This window comes from Vigna angularis, chromosome 9, assembly GCF_016808095.1.
Source record: "Vigna angularis cultivar LongXiaoDou No.4 chromosome 9, ASM1680809v1, whole genome shotgun sequence".
NCBI lineage: Eukaryota > Viridiplantae > Streptophyta > Magnoliopsida > Fabales > Fabaceae > Vigna > Vigna angularis.
This window is the reverse complement of record NC_068978.1, coordinates 26674457-26692932: the sequence shown is the minus strand read 5'-3', so window position 1 is coordinate 26692932 and position 18476 is coordinate 26674457. Positions and strand designations below refer to the sequence as shown.

The window sequence follows — 18476 nt, the reverse complement described above, 5'->3', positions numbered from 1 at the left end:
TACTATGTGCTGCTAAGCAACACTTCCCTGCTACTCCTTCCTTTTGTTCCATGCCCCACCAAAAAAAGCGTGGGATGCTTTGCTTATAGGTATTTTTGTTTTGCTGAGGCAAATAACTGGATGAGAAATGCCAGTGGTTAATTTTCTTTCCCAAACATTTTTATATTAGGTAAAATCCATGTAGATTTAACATAATATGTGACTCCCATTGGGGAATTCAGTTTTTCTTTTCTTTTCATTTTTTACTAATGAGATTAATTTCATCTTATTGAAGTCGTCCTTTGAAACATATTTTTTATTTTTTTTTCTTTTCTAAAGAAAAGTATGTTTAGAAGCTCCATTGATTTTAATTTCAGCTTCGAAACATGTGTTTAATATTTTTTGAATTCTTTACAAATTGTTGTTTTTTTAATATTTATTTTCATTTTTTAAAAATTGTGTTAATCCACCCATTTCTATATAATTATCTTAATCTGATCTTATTTCCAAAAAATAAAACATTTTTTTATATTGAACTGGTTCATCCACCCATTTTTATATAAATGATTTTTATCTGTTGCTCCCATGTCATGAAAATGACATACTACTCCAGTTAAGATCCTTAACTAACAGTTGCATTAGTTGAACCAAATATTTGAACTTGATTAACCTTGATTTTTGTTCGCCATACGCAAATATATAGACAATCAACTCGAATATTTTAGATAAAAACTACATACACATATTCAAGCCAAACTTAGTAAAAAAACCACTGTATGCCAAAATAAAAATTATATAAATTACATTAAATACAGAGGCAATGTGCAACCCCTGTAGGTATTCTTTGGATCATTCGTATCAAGCAAAAGTACAAATGAGTTTGTTTTTAGTTAAAATACAAGAATCGTGCTAGCAAGATAAAGTTTTCTTTTAGTTAAAATAGAAATACAAATGAGTTTCACCCTCATTATTCTTCACCCTCACATGAACCAAAAATAAAATAACAAGATTATTTTATCTATGAAATTTCTTTCTAGTTTTTATCAGCCTATTTTATAGTTGTCACACTGAGGAACTAGCCCTCCTTTGAAGCTGAATGACCTTGAACACACAAAACATCTTTTATAAGTGCATTGAGGTTCATATTGGAGGATCCACCTTCAGCGACTGCTTGGTCACATATACCCTTAAGTTCAAGGACCCTCTCTCGAAGTTCTTTACCCTTTTCAACATCCTTAAACTCTCCAATCACTTCCAATATTTCTTTTTCTGATATCAATTCTTCACTGCCCAACACTGATCTTTTCAACTCCCACCCATTCTTCCACACTTCCAAAATTTGTCTACTGTTTGGAACTTGGTCCAAGAAAAGAGGGAATGTCAGCATTGGAATACCAGCAAAAACAGCTTCCTGAGTGGAATTCCACCCACAATGGGTCCAAAATCCACCTACAGAAGGATGTGACAAAACCTTGAATTGGTCACACCAAGGCACCACTAAACCCCTATCCCCACATTTCTCTTTTAGCCAGGAAACTTCTCCACGAACCACCCACAAATAACGAACACCACTAGTTTCTAAAGCAGAAACAATCTCATTCATTTAGGCACAGGACACAGAGAGGAAACTACCCAGAAACAAGCTCCTTGACGCCGGGAAGCTTCTTCGTCGCGCCGAAGTATCGGTAACCGGGGCCGCGCCCCCTCAGAGTTGAAAAAAGTAGAAGATGGCACAAGGAATGACGGAGAGGTAACAACCCATGAGAGTGAGAATTGGAATGGGTTTGGAGGAATGAGAGAGAAAGAGAAGTTGAAGAGAGAGGTGACACTGGAGAAAAGGGTTTAGGGTTTAGGGTTTAGGGCTGATAAACTCTGAAAAAAAAAATTGTGTCAGTCTCCCGTTAGCCACGTCAGCACATTTTTAACGGTGTTAGTTTTCGAGGACTAAAACCAAAGTTTCGAAAAGAATGAGGACCAAATTGTACCTTACTTTGAAAGAGGGACGAAAACCAGAAACGGCCAATAGTTTAGGGACTAAAAACATATTTAACCCAAAGATATATAATCTTAGTGTCAATATATAATTTTGACTGTGTAAATGAAATTTGTTTAAAAAGTTAAAAAACAAATAAAAAAGAATGAAATAAATATTTTTAAAATTAAAAGGAATTGAATAAAAAAATTAAATTATAAAACAATAAATTTTATTTTAAAAGAATTGTGTATAATAAATAATAGAAAATTTTGTTGATGACAAAAAGAAAGAAAGAACAAACAAGAAAGAAAAGAGTGGTTGATTTTACTACCCACACTAAATTGTTTTTCTTTTATACTATAATCTATATCTACACCAACTAGTTTTTCTTTTTATACTTTGTTTTTAATTCAATCTACGTTTTTGTTATCTACACCTCGAGATTTTGTTTTTAACATCTCACTCATTTCTTAATTGTTGTCTCATCCAAATTTTAGATCTTCACATCCATGCTTTTCTTTTGACACCCCTCTCATTGTAGTGATTTGCACAATTTTGTTTAATGATAGTGTATAAAACAGTTTTGCAGGGGAAGTGAAGGCGAAATGACGCCATTCCTTTCACCCTCCATGCCTTAGCACACACGTACTTTCATCATCTTCAACTTTAATTTTCTTCACAGTTGCCCCTTCTTGATTCATACATACAAAATAAGAGAGCACAAAGATCACAACACAAAAAATACAAGAAAAGGCACACAAAGTTGTATAGGATACTAGAGAACCACCACACTCGTACGCTTCTTCCACTTATCTAATCATCCCTTCCATCAACTTCATCTTCTTTTCCTCCAACCTTTATCTTCCTCATCCAACCTCAATATCCATCTTTATTCCCACTATATATTCAACCTTCATCATTGTTTTATACCAATTTTCGGCACCCACTTCATGCACCAATGAGAAGATGTATATTTGGATATGAAGTGAGAGATGTCATATGTCATTGCCATAACTCACATATGGAGGCCATTTCAATTGAGAAAGGATTGTTGCAAAGATTTTGCAAGAAGGTTTCGTTTGGTCCTCACTGTTTAAAGATGTTTTTGATCAATATAGAAGTTGTAACAATTGTCAAAGATCAAGCAATATCTCAATGAGGCATCAATTGTCTCTAAAAAATATAATTGAAGTTTAGTTGTTTGATTGTTGGGGTATGAATTTCATTGGTCCTTTGCCTAAGTCCAATTCAACAGAATACATTCTAGTGGTTGTAGATTATGTTTCTAAATGGGTGGAAGCAGTTGTAGTTCAACAATCTGACTCAAGGACACTTATTAGCTTCCTTAAAAAAAACCTTTTATGTAGATTTGGCACACAAAAAGTGTTAATTAGTGATGAAGGCATCCACTTTTCTAATCAACAACTGATAGACATAAAGTAGCCACAACTTACCATCCACAGACCAATGACCAAGTTGAGGTATTCAACAAAGAGTTAAAGAGAATTCTCGAGAAAACTGTCTCAATCTCTAGAAGAAATTGGGCAGTTAAGTTGGATGATACTCTATGGACATACAAAACTACATTCAAAACTTCCACAAGCTTGACACTATTCCAAATGGTCTGTGTGAAAGCTTGCCTTCTGCATGTAGAGTTATAACATAAAGTTTAGTGGGCACTCAAGACTATTAACTTTGATATCAATGCTACAAGAGAGAAAAGAAAAATACCATAACAAGATCGTAAGGAGTTTAAAGCATAAGCTTATGACTCCACATGTATATACAAGTCCAAAGTCATGGCCTATCGAATGGAGAATAGATTTAGGAAGCTCCTTCAATAAGTGATGAACTCCATGGAAGAGACGGTGTAACGAAAGCAATTGATGAAGAGATGATGATGCTTGAGTAGTGTGGTCTTGGTGTAAATAAGGAGCCTGTGCATTAAATGAGGAGCTTAAAACAAGAGATGGTGGTGCTTAAGTAGTGCAGTTCTTGAGTAGTTCGTTGAAAGAGCCTAAAGCTTTAAATAGGGAACATAAGTATTAAATGAAGAACCTAAGCATTAAATGAGGAGTTTATACTTGTAAATAACTTAGTCAAAACATTCTCCATCATTAAATTAGACGACTATATTCTAACTAATTAGTCAAAGTATTAAATGAGGATGGTCTAACTAACTCGATCAAAGGTAGTTCACTTCTCTACGTTACCTACAATCATTCTGTGTGCATTTAATGTGCAATGATATTCCATCTAACCCTGATGGTTGAAATTTGAGTAAACCGTCTTGATCTTAATATCCAAAAAACTCAAAGGTCTTTCTTACTTTGTAAAAAAATCCTTTAAATTCCCTTTCGCATTAGTGAAATACTCACCTCCTTTCTGTCTACCGAACCTCTCTTCAAAAATCTCTCTCTACAATCACATATTCAAAAACCCTTCCTTCAAAACCATAATCGTCGACCATGCAAAGCTTTCTCTATCAAAAACCCTGGACATAGCAATAAGAATAGCCAACATCCAAGTCGCTTAAGATGAAACCTTCTTTTTAGAGGATGTAACCACTCTCGGTAAAGATGATTGCTTCATGGAAAACTGGATGAAGTGTATGCCTGCAATGGGAAGGTGGAAAGAGTTCTCTATGGAGAGAACTTTGAGAGAAGGTTTATTTTCAATGACATTGTCGTTGAACGGGTGTCTGAGCCAGCAAGGGCTCTCCTTTGCGTCTGCAGAAGAACCATAATGCACTCCTACCCTAATGGAGAGGTGATAGAGTTGGAGAAATTCGTTCTCTTCAACCTTTTAACCGGCACTCCCTTCAATCTTCCCCATCTCTTCTTTCTACATCTGGGTCAGACCTTGGCCAACTACAAGGAAATTAAAGAGGGACGCTACTACTTTCATCTCGTCTTTAGGAATATCTCTAAGTAAGGAGTTTTGAATCATGTCTCAACTCCATATTTCCTAAACCCAGCCTTAGACTCCATTATCTCCCGAAGCGCTGCAAGAGGAGAAAGACTTCTCTTCACGGCAAGAGAAACCCAAGAAAATACCCATTAACGATAGGGGAATCGTCTAGGGGGAGGAAGAAGCTGAAACATAGCTTAGATGCAAGCCTTGAGACAAGTCTTTAAGAAGTTTCGTTTGATAGTGATGGAGAGACGATCAATCAAGTTAGACGATTGATTGTGTAGCATAATGAGCGTCAAACTCTCAACATTGAAAGGTTGGTAGGGGACCACAAAAGGATTCTGGAAGATCATCTTACAAATCTTCTGAAATCCGTGCAGAAAAACTCTCCAAAATCCTAGGATATAATACTTTCTTTTGTTTGTTTTAATGTTGTTTCTTTATGTTGTTTTGTTTTGTTGTTATTTTTTTCCTGATGTTCAATATGATATCCACCGTTGAATGATTGTTCAAATGGCTTGTGCGAAATCGTCTTCTTGAATCAGATAAAACTTAGGTGTTAAATAATAAAAAATAAACAAATAAGAACTAAAACAAGAATGGTAATAGGAACTGAAAAACAGTGTGAAACTATGAAAACATTAAAAGATAGAAAAACTAAAACACAATCCTCTTATCAAATACAAGAAAATTTAAGAGTGCAACAAAATAGGGGATCTTAATATTTCTCTGAACCGTTTTGATATTTTACAAATAAGGGGGAGAAAAATACACACTTCAGTTAAACTATTCCTAATAAAACATACTATTCTTCCAATAAGATTTCTTGTCTAGCATGTGTATTTGTTAAACATCAAAAAGGGGAGAGTGTTAGGAAATGACAAGCTCGTTACAAGACAAACTCATCTAATAGAAACCTTAATTTTAAAGTTTAACCAAACAACATGAAACGAAGAAGTCTCTGTATACAAGAACTGACTCTAAGCTAAAAAAACACTAGGAAAATAGCTAGGCCAAGAAACCCTAGAAAGAAGCCAAGAAACCCTAGGAAGAAAAATAAGAAAACAAACACTAGCATAGAAAACTCTAAGTTAGAAAACTAGCTTTAAGATAGAAAATAGACATCAAACACTAAGGTAGAACATCCTAAATTAGAAAACCATTAAACCCTAGGTGAAGATAGAAAAACACTAGGCTAGAAAACCATAAGCTAGAAAGGCCTAATAAGAAGCACAACCTCACCAAAATAGAAGAGTAGAAAACAAAGTTCTAAACAAAGTGTCTAAAACGCCAAGGCAAAAACTCTAAGATGGAAAGAACATATTCAAATTCACCAAAAAGAAAACGTATGGATGACCCCGTCTACGAAAAAAAGTAGAACATAGAAATTGATAGAAAGGTCAAACTAGGCTAAGGAACTTAGGAGAAAAGTTGGACAAGAAGAAACTTCAGACTCTAGAAAATAGGAAAACAACCTAGGATGAAAACATAGTACTTAGAACCTGAATCCTTAACATAAAAAACCTTAGAAAAACACTTAGATTCTTAGGAAATAGAAAAAAAATCTAGGTTATAACACTCAGATGTTGTGTTAAAAGGTTGTTATGCCTAAAGCATCTAAGAGAGTTAAAAGCTAAACGCTTAAAGCTTATCATACCCGAACGGTATTCAATTTAGCTCTCGAAAACAAAACATTTTCAAGACAATGACCTTGATAAAACACTCTGAAAAATTAAAAGCCTAAAACATCAAAGAAAACTTGAACAAGTTAAATGCTATCTATCGAAAGAAGAGACAAAATCACAAGAAGCGTTTACTTGCCTGCACGATACCATGAGCTAAAACAAATACTTCGTCCAACGATGAAGCCTTATTCAACACTTGATATCTCAAGAGAAAAGATTAATTGTCAAATGTTACCTTAAGGGTAGGAAATAAAAAAACACTTTGTTATTCTGAGTAAGCTTTAAATAACATTAAATGTTCAACATTCACTGATGAGTCGAATGTACATCAAAATCCAATTACATCAGCAGTAGATAACATGAAAGACATTCACTGAATTTTCTTTCCTTATAAAATAGTGACACAATACCTATGTCAAAACAAATCATAAAATCAATAAGTAAAACACCAACTAAGGAGTCTCTTATAGACTAAATGATATCAACTAATCTCACAAACACAAAAGCACAAAATCCTAAACAAATGATAAAAACATTCAAAAACACTAAAGTAAAGAAAATAGGACATACTTGCTATAAATGTTTTTATCTTGTGCAGAACAATCACTACAAATGTTCATCAATCTCATCTTACACATATTAAAATAAACGTTCAAAGAAAAAGGCAAAGGTAGGATTGATCAAGTCATCAAAAGTTGTGCCAAAAAGATAGGACTGATCAAATGCGTTTACTAACAGGTTTCTCTAACTCGTAAGTGTTACGCACATTATGTTCAGTTTGCAAGTTGCGAAAAAATTATGCAAACACTATTCAACCCCTCCTTATAGTATTTCCTCGCACCTTCATTAGTGAGCAGTTGTTTCTTGGTGATTTTAGATTTTTTGAATTCTTGTTAATACTCAGTAGTTTTAGGCATATATCCTTGGTTTATTTGGTTAGTATATGCCTTGCACGAACCGTTTTCATAGATTACATCCTTTTATTTGAATTGTACTCATGATTCAATATTCAGTTTTGAGCATCATCCAAAAGTGATCATTGATGTGTTTGGTTATTTAAATGAGAATTACCACTTTCAAGTTTATGTAACAGAACATACAGGACCCCAAAGTGGGCTTGTCTTTTTTACAAAATGTCTTTTTGAGAGTAATTGTGATTCACTTGATCAAATTCATGGCAAGTATAGTTTTGGATTATCTTTTAATTTGTTATCATTCAATTTGTGTTCCAATTGTCAAGTTTCATATGACCCATTTAGTTCATACAAGTTTAGCTATCCATCGACTCCTCTAAGCCATATAACCTTTGAAATAGTACATGATGACCATACACCAAGATATCATGACCTCTGTCGAATCCTTGCAATACTCTGGATCGACTTTCTTCATCAGCTCTAAGTTGTATGGAGTAGGAAGAGAATTATTCTTCATGCACTCTCCACGCATCAATGCAATATACACTAACTCTCCTACTCATTCTTTCTTAGTCACAAGATCTTTGATGAATTAAATACATGTAAATTAAAAAACTTAATTGTCCTTTTTAGTATTTATTGATAATAAAAAAATGTGTCAATTTAATTACATCACATCTCTCGAATATAATATATTTATCATATATGTCAACACTCCAATATATAGTTGTTTCAACTCATCAATAGATTTTTGCAATGCGACATCTATTTTATCTTTTGGACTTTATGGTCTAAAAATGATCCAGGTCAAAAATATAAAAGGAATTTACATATGATCAAAATTGAGGTATGTCATGCAATTAAAAAATATATTTTAATTGTGTCTAATAAAAATACCATTTACATATTCATTGAATGAAAAAATAAACAGCGATCCACGTTTTCTTTCATATATTATAGAATTTTTAAGACTTAGATTCATGAACCATGTTCAACGTCACAAATTACTGTTTTAATCATTCTTTTTTAGTGTGCTAAGATAATTTTTGATATCTTTTATACTTTGGCAAATTTCTATATTTTTTAAGGTAAAATTGGGCACATGATATAGGTTAATGGTTTATGTTAGGCCATTGCATGACTTTTTTGTCCTGTCATCTTTCGCTGATTTTTTATTTACAAAGCTTGGAATAATAAGTGGAAAATATAACTATGAGAGAAGGAAGAAAACAAATACCCTTGCATGCTAGTGGAAGTTATATATCATATATATTATAATAACATATTTACAAATTGAAGAACAACATCGTCAATTTAGAGTCATAGACAAACATCATATATTTCTTAGGCACACATATGATACATGTTCAACAAATTCGCAAGCAACACAGGAAACTATAATATTATTGCAAAAAGCATTACAACACCGTTTTGTATAAGGAAATTTCTCATTTTTTCACATTTATTTTCTAATTTTTCTTTTTAAATAATTTTTTAAAATTGAAATAATTATTTTATTAATTTTATTCCTTAACTAAACTTTTTCTAATTTAATTGTTTTCTTCAATTTAATCGTTTTTTAAAACTCAACTATTTATTTAATCATAAAACTACTTACAAAATAAATAAAAAAGTATTTATAACAAAACTATAAAAATTATTTATAAAATTAAGTTTAAATAACTTTCATAATTAAAATAATAACATAAATCATAATAATAATTTTATTATTTTTTATTATAATGTTAATATGAGTAATACATATATTTTTATGAATATTATATACCATAATAATATCATATAAATGATATTTTTAATTGCTGATGACCTCCGTGACCTCAACCTCCTCGACATCTAGTTATCGGTGAGCAGCCACGATTGTATGGATTGGCAACACCATGTTCGTTATCGATTTCAGCATCGGAAAGTTTACGCCCAGAACTTTCTCCATGAGTTTCTGTGTTTTTCATTTCATCTTCTGCTTTGCCATGCCTCAATGCAACCATGCTAAGAAGTAGAATGCAAAAGATCCAAACCTTCATGCTGGACTTTTTCTCTGCCATGTCAAAATCTTTAAGCCAATTACGCTGTATGTCTCTTCTGTATTCTCTACAACATAATATGTATTTATATACTTTCTACTGTAACCATTACAGACAGATACACCAAATTAGGTTTAAATTTGTGATACATAAAAGAGTTTAATTTTAGTTGTTTACTTTTAGAAATATCTAATTCTTGATACAGTTAAGGCAGAAATCGAGAAAGCCAATTGATTCTCTAAGTCAACTCTTAAAGTTGTTTATATTTTAAAATTATTGTTTAACTTTGTTTAATAAGATAATTATTCCAACATTCTTATATCAATAATATCCAGGATATATTTACAAATTTATATGTTATAAATTTTCATATTTTTGATTTAAAAAATATATGTTAGTAAACTTTATTACAAATATTTAAAATTAATGTATATTCTTAATTAACAGACAAAGTTCAACTTAAGACTGATATGAAATATAATATATATATTTTTGATAAAAATGATTTGAGATATTATTTAACAGGAATTTTAAAAAGATTCAATGATAAGATCAGTAAAATTAAAAATTAGGATAAACTTTCTAAAATGAAAAGAAAAAAATGAATGGATAATGAATTATAAATATATTTCCATACTAGTACAACGAAACTAAATGTTTGATTTTGGGAAATATCTTCTTCGTAAATATATTTCCATAGTGTAAAAAAAGTTTAGATTAGACTATGCACAAATTTATGTCAGACTATATATAATTTGATGTAAATTTATTTTAAATTATATATAATTTAACATAAATTTATTTAGATTATATGTATAATTTAACGTAATAAAAAGGGGTGAAATAAATATTTTTGAAAATAAAAATTTTAGATAAGAAAATTAAATTAAAAAATAACAAATTTTCTTTTAAAATAATTATATATAATAAATAATAGAAAATTTTGTTGATGAAAAAGATAAAGAAAGAACAAACAAGAAAGAAAAGAGTGGGTTACCCACACAAAATTGTTTTTCTTTTACACTACATTCTATATCCATACCACCTAGTTTTTCTTTTTACACTTTGTTTTTAACTCAATCGACGTTTTTGTTATTTACACCTCCAGATTTTGTTCTCACATTCTCTCTCATTTTTTAACTGTTGTCTGATATCCAAATTTCATATCTTCACATCCCTATTTTTCTTTTGGTACTCCTCTCAGTGTAGCACCCAGTGATCTGCAAAGTTTGTTATATGATAGTGGATAAAACAATTTTGCAGGGGAAGCAAAGGCAAGGGGCACAGTTTTTTTACATTCCTTTCACCCTATATGTCTTAGCACAGAGATACCTTCATCATCTTCAACTTAATTTTTTTCATAATTGCCTACTCTATTCATGGAGACAAAATAAGATAGCACAAAGAGCACAAAACAAAAATAAGAGGGAAAAGGCACACACAGTAGTTGTAGAGGATACTAGAGAACGACCATACCCACACCCTTCTTCCATCCATATGATCATCCCTTCCATAAACTTCTTCATCTTCTTTTCCTTCAACCTTTAGCTTCTTCATCCAACCTCAATGTCCATCTTTATTCCCACTCCATATTCCACCTTCATCATTGTTTATACCTATTTTCGGCGCCCACATCATGCATTAATGAGAATATGCATATTTGAAGATGAAGTGAGATATATTGTAAGACCCAAGAAAAATGTCTGAATAGGGAATTAAGTGATGAAATTTTGAATGTTATTCTTTGGTAATGGGTGTGAAGCTTAGGTGTGTCTTAGAATTATAAATGTTGTGTTAAGTATTTCATGTTATCATTAATAAAAAATTTCTAAATTGATTTGATGATGAAGAAATTGATCTCATGGCAGAAAGGTTTTCTAAATTTTTGTTTTGCAAAAGAGAAACTAACTTGAATCTTGCAGGGAATAAAGAGAACTCTAGAAAACAAGATGAAGATGTTGCTTCTTCCAGTACTGTATGTGAAAGAGAAGTAAACACCAAACTGAAATGTCCTTCACTAAAATTGAAGCCAAGACTGGAAAAAGATGATGAAGGCATAGATGAACACCAACCCACTAATGGAGATGATGACACTAAAGAAAAAAAAGGAGAGCAAGAGGAAACAAATTTCTATTTGATGGCAATATCTGCATCATCTCAAAGTTGTGTGAGTGGCTTTGAATCTGAAAGCACTAAAAATAGGTACTATTAACTACTTGATGCTTTTCGAGAATTATATGATGAAGCTATGAAACTCAAGCACTTAATCAACAAGATTAAAAGGGAAAATAAGAGACTGGAAAATAGAATAGAGGCTCTATATATTGAAAATGAAAGTCTGAAATCAAAATTAGAATCTCTAGAGAATATCTCTCAAAATACTATGCATGTGAACAAGAAATGTGATCAAGAGTGTGAAATCTATCCAAGACAGTTGGAAAGAATTAAATATCTTATGAAAACTTTATCAAAATTCACACTAGGTTCAAATCGTGATGCTCTTCTTGGTTCATAGAGGGGTGTGTTGAATAGAGAAGGAATATGGTATTTTGGTAAAAAATAGTAGATTAAGAACCATAAGGTTTATTGACATAAGCAAACCCTCTTTCATTGTCTGCTTTTATTGCAACAAATTAGGCCATGCATCAAATTCTTGTTATTACAAAAATTCTAGAGTTCCTAAAGGTAAATATAAATGGATTCCTAAGGAACCATTGACATATCCTAACATTAAAGGACCCACATTCAAATGGGTACCTACATCAAAATCCTTAAATTTTTTGCAGGAGATTGAAAGGAATGAAAAAGCGATTGGACTCAAGGTAATGCATAAAGTTGAAGCAAATCTCACAATTTAAAGTGATCATGTCATCTTGAGAGTCATCAAAAGTGGTAACAAGCTGTAAATTTGATAAAATGTGCATCATTTGTGTTCTATATAATCATTTTTATGTATGTGATGTGTGCTTGTTGCTTAACAAAGAGTTTGAGTGGAAATAGGCAAAATAATAGTTTCTGGAAAATTTAACCTATTACGTTAAAAACATAATATGTTAAATCTGCTCTAGAGATAGTTTTTCTGTTTTAAACATATATTGATTCTCTGTTTATCATCATCAAGTATTTTGATGTTAATATTTCACATAATCCTAGATGTCTTAATTGTGAAATATATTTTTTTAGTATTCTATTGGCATTATGTGATTTCTAAAAAATGATGTTGCATGTTTAAATCTGAGTGGAATAGATTTTTGTGAATGTTTTGATCAGGTTGTTATTCACATATGTCAAATATTTGAAAGCAATTAGCAAATGATTATCATGAGTGATTGGATAAAATGGTCTGTGATTGGTTGGATATATTGAATGATTGTATTGATCAATGATCTGAATGTTGAATTTGATACATCACTTGGTCATGTACTTAACTGTTCATTTTCATTTCCTTATCATACCTTGTGACATAAAACTACTAGTTCATATCACTATTATTGGATACTAACATTGCAAATGTTGAGAAAGATGTTTTTGCAGGTACTGATGTTAGCAAAACAGGTTTATGTACATCAACTTTGATTCTTGATCATATCTGCGAATTTTAATGGATTAAACAAATTACATTATCTGTTAAATTGAACTGTAGTTTTCATAATTTGACACATAAATTGATCATGTTATATCATTCATAAATCATACATATTGACATTCAATTACTGCAAATATCAAATTTATTATGGTACTAACATGTTGAAATGTTGAGAAAGTGTTTTTATAGGTGTTGGAGCAATCAAAACAGGTTCTAAAATCTTATACTCTGTTAAAAATAAAGTCTGTGAATTTTAACAGATTACATAATCGATTGAATCTGTCAGATTTTTTAAATTTAATTTGTTATAGCTTGAAACACTTATTTTAAATGTTTTTACTTACTTTCAACTGGTTTCTGAAATGCTAAACAAGTTTCAAATGTTTTAATACACATGTTTAGCACAAGTTTCAAATCATAGGATGCATAGAGCTCAAAATTAATTTGAAAATCATCATTCTTTTTATATGCATATCTGTGAACCATAGTGCTTCGATACCACTCTAATTAAATTGGAATCATATTTTCTACTGCATTATATTTGATATATCATTGCTCTTTGTGTATAATACTCTTTGATAAATACACATTGCTTATGATACATGAGTAATGGAACATGAATTTGATATCAACATTATTTTCATGATAAATCAAGCATTGTTTACTTTGATACACTGCTTGAATTGTTATCTTTAGTTGTAATACAGATTATGTTATACATATTATTCTGCTCTGTATAAAATGTTATCATGCATTATTATACTCATTGTATCATATCCGCTATTAAATTATCTAGAGTATTTTGAATGTTGCATACATAAATCCATTGACTTCAAGCACTAGTTATTTTACTCTAATACATGTTTTCAAATCTGATACTTGCTTGAAACTGATTCTAAAATTAATACTTTGTTAAAATAATTACTGTTAGCTCTGTTACAAAATGATAAGAGGAGAACTTAAGAAAACTAGAGTTATTGCATAATGATAGGGGGAGCATCATCTTCTGATATAAATATGTAACATTACATGTTGATGTATCTCTTAATGATATTCTATTTCTATTTCTAAATACCTTTTCTCCTAATGCCCAAAGGGGGAGAAATATTAGAAATTGAAATTTGACTTCAAATATGATATAACTGGTAGAATAATTTCTGGTTGTGTTGTACATAATGGTTGTGCATCATAAAAAAAAAGGGGGAGATTGCTGATAGGGGGAGCAAAGTGAATATTAATCCCAATTCCCATGTGTTTGGTTTTTGATGATGACAACACATATATGTTACTATGACAACAACAAAAATGTGTCTTTCTATTTTATGTGTGTTGCTAAACTAATTTGTTTTGCATACTTACTATGATCATAAATGTTTTTACATCTATTGTATGCATTCTCATGTGTTCATATGTTAAAACCACTTGCACAAAGCAACTTTGTATGAAATAATCGATTACAGTGATGTTGTAATCAATTAAGTTCATCAAATAGCTTATGTTTTAAACTGTGACAAAACAACAAGTTTTAACCAATAACATTAAGTGTAAAATCGATTAAAACTCGTGCCTTTACAAAAATCTTTTTGATATGTGCTGTGATGAGTTTTGAAGTGAAATTTTTTTCAAAATTTGTTTAAGTGTATAACTTAATCGATTATAGTGTTTATTTAATCAAATAAGTCTGTTATTCTTTGAAAACTATTTTCGAGCTAAATCATAATAGAAATAACAGTCATTTTTTTATATATTTTGACTAGCATTTATTAGCAACCAATTACATTAAATGTGTATTCTTTGTAATTTTGTTACAACTGTAAACAGTGTAACCGATTACATTACATACGTAATTGATTAAAATGTGTTTGTTCTGAGAAAACTATACATTGACGCATTGCGCACTGCACAAATGACTTTTGATAATTCTAAACTTTCATATCTGACATCAATGAGTTTTAGAAAGATTTTGCAAGTGCACAGAATTGCTCCAAGAATCAAGACTCAAAGAATTGGAAGAAACTTGAAGGATTCTTGAGGGAAAAACTGTGAATGTATTGGTTGATCATTCTCTGCACTACTGAGGTGTTTCTACATTGATCAAAAACATGATTTTGCAATCTTGGATTTTGTTTCCTTATTCGTGCGTGACAGGAAGAAGAACAAGGGGTTCTTGACTTTGAGAGACGTTCTCAAAGGGTGTTCTAGTAAAGACGTGTGGTTCTTTATGCAGGTGTTATAATTTTATTTTTGATTGTTGAGTGGAAGAGGTGTTTACATTTGGAGAGAGTTCTCTGTAAAACCTTTGATGTAAAACTTAAATCATTATAGTGAAAGAACATTTAATATATGGTTGATTGGAAGGAAATTGGATGTAGGCATTACGACCGAACTAAGACAAAAAAATTGTTTTTGTTTTCCTTTCTCTATCTCTTTATTGTTTTATTATTCATAATTGTGTTGTGCACATTTAAAGATCATCTTAATTTTCCAGAAAGATTTAAAAGGAAAGTGTTTTTATAAGTTACCAATTCAACCCCCCCCCCCCCATCTTGGTAAAAGAAACTAGCCATATATTTTCTTACAATTGGTATCAGAGCTGGTTTTTCAAACATTATTTGAAAAGTAATTGATTACTCTTCCTGTGAAATCGATTAATTGATCCTGATGGCTTCTGTTTCTTCAACTATGAGAAAGAGTGAATTTGAAAATGATTGTGTGTATGTTACTTGTAACGATAAATGGATTTCTATTACTAATGGATTTTATGAGTTTTTTAAGATAGGGATATTTCGGAAATCCTCTCACGAAAGAAAAATTGACATCAACATTTTGGAACCTAAAGAAAAGGAAACTGATTTGCTGGCAGAAAAATTCACCAGATTCTTAAACATAAAGAAGAGAAATATAGATCTCAGGGATGATCAGGAGATGAGCAAGCACCAAGATTTAGATGGTACTGATCTTAGTATGATGGCAAAGTGAAACACAGCTAGAACAAGTTCCGAGCAAGATGAAAAGCAATCCATGTGGTATCTGGACAATGCATGTTCGAGACATATGACAGATGATCCAACCAGATTCATAAGTCGCTCTCACAAGACAAACGATCATGTTACTTATGGTGACTATAACAAGGGTAAAATAATTGGAATTGGTAAAATCCAAACACTCTTTTCATATGAAATTGAAAATGTGTTGCTTGTTGAAGGACTAAAAGATAATCTACTTAGCATAAGTTAGCTCTATGACAAAGGGATAAAAATAACATTTGAACCTAATCATTGTCCTAAAGTAATGGCTCTACAGATGAAATTTTGCTAATTGGAAAGAGGTGCAATAATATATACATGATTAACTTTAGAAAAAACTCCTTTAACTCTATTATATGCTTGTTAACTAAAGATGATGATGCATGGTTGTGGCATAAAAGGATAGCACACATTCATATGGCACAGTTAAATAAACTTGCTTCTAGGAATCTTATTGTTGGTCTGCTAAACATAAAATATATTTTTGATAGGCTTTGTGATGCTTGCCGAAAGGGAAAACAAACAAAACTTCTTTTAAAACCAAAAGAGAAATGTCTACTTGGTACGACTGTCGCGGTCATACAAATTTGATTGCATAGAAATTAATGCAGTATAACTAGGATTTGACTCCTAGGTCGTCTCTCAAGGACCAATTTGTCGCGATTCAGTCTTAGATCAAACACGAAGTGGGGGGTTTGTGATTTCGTTTGCGGAAAATAAATTAGACTGGAATTTAAACACAACTGAAATTAAAAACACTGAAATAAATTTTAAAGACAATAAAAATAAACGGTAAAAGATGGTAAAAACGGAAAATGGAAAATTTCGCAGTGTTTGAAATTAAAATGCTGGAACTGTAAATATGCATAAAACGTAACAGCAGACGGTAAAATGAATAGACAATAAAATAAAATCACTCGACTGAAAATGAAATTCAAAATTCAACATTAAAATAAAATTCTGAACCGTAGAAGTGAAAATGAAATGAGCAATGCTTCAAAAATTAATATTACAATTGCACTGTTTGAAATGGAAACGAGAGAGCTTGATACTGGAAAAGAAAAGGAAGAGGCAGAAGCCTCCTCCCAGACCGTGAGTTTCTTACACTACACCTAAACTACCTAAAATCTAATCTAAAATCTGATATCCCTTCTCTGCTGCTGCCTTCCATTTTATAGCAACAATTCTGAACATCCTCCTATTTCCCGTTTTGTTTTGTCTCCCCCGTGACTTATTATCCAATATTCACCAACTCCATGTATGAAAATAGGTGGGACCCTCTCCAAATTGCTTGTCCGTTTTTAGCTGCTGGGTTTGTTCAACACCTCCTTCTCCCTTTTTCTTCAAGCAAGTCGTGAGCTATCAAGTGGTGGCTGCAGTTGTTCCAACTCCAAGCTGCTGGACCGTGAAGGTAGCTTCAGCTGCTATCCGAGACTCCACTCCTTGCACACCAACACTCCTCTTCAATATCATTGCCCATGCTTTCTAAGTGTTGCTCCCATAGGTGCTGGACACTGGACATGTTCTTCCGCTTCCAACTCAGTTGGAACGTGACAAGTTGCTGCTAGTGGTGCTTCTCAAAGGCTGTGCGGTGAGCTGCTGAATGTGCTGGACCAGTTTCATCTCCGCGGTTGGCTGCATCATGCTAGACGTTGCCTCCCTTCTTCATGTTGCAGCTGCTCAAGCTATCATGGCCGTGAACCAGCTCTTCACTCTGCTGAACTTGCATCAGTTGTTGGTGCTGGACGGTGCAGCTGGCCAGAGAAGGTTGCTAGACGGTGAAGGTCTTCTATCTGGAACGTGGAAGTGCAGCCGTGTAGGTGTATCTTCATCTCCTTGCTGCCAGCGTTTTCAGTGAACATGGATGAAGAAATGAAGGCCTCTGAACCAGCTGCTGGATGTGCTTCCATTCTTCAAACTCAGCTGGATGTTTCTTCCTCCAGCTTCATTTTCGTGATCCTCCAAAATGCTGCTGGAGCCATGACTCTTCCAAAGCAAAACAGCTTGTGTGTACCGTCCCCACTTCACTAGACTTGTATTTCTGTTCTCCAACAATTTAATATGATGATAACTATTAATCACTTCCAAGCAAAATGTGCCGGCTCCAACAATGTGTTTGTCCAAAGCAGCAAGCTTTTTTTCACTTTCTTCAATCACTAAAGAGTAAGAAAAGGGGCCCTCTGTGACTTTTGATGCACAAGGCCGTGGCATTTATTTAGTAAATGTAGCATCCCACTTTCTTCCTTTAGAGATTCACTTCTTGTCTTATATCAAAACATGTGATGTTTGCTGAATGGATGGTCCCCTCCATCATTTCACTTGCCAACGGGAATTGTACATAGGACCATGCTATTGT

The 18476-nt window shown here is 32.3% G+C and overlaps 1 pseudogene; it reads right to left on the bottom strand.

Moving 5' to 3' along the window:
- Positions 1–958: 958 nt before the first annotated feature.
- LOC108346714 (UDP-glycosyltransferase 87A2-like) lies at positions 959–9529 on the bottom strand (annotated as a pseudogene).
- Between the last annotated feature and the right edge of the window lie 8947 nt (positions 9530–18476).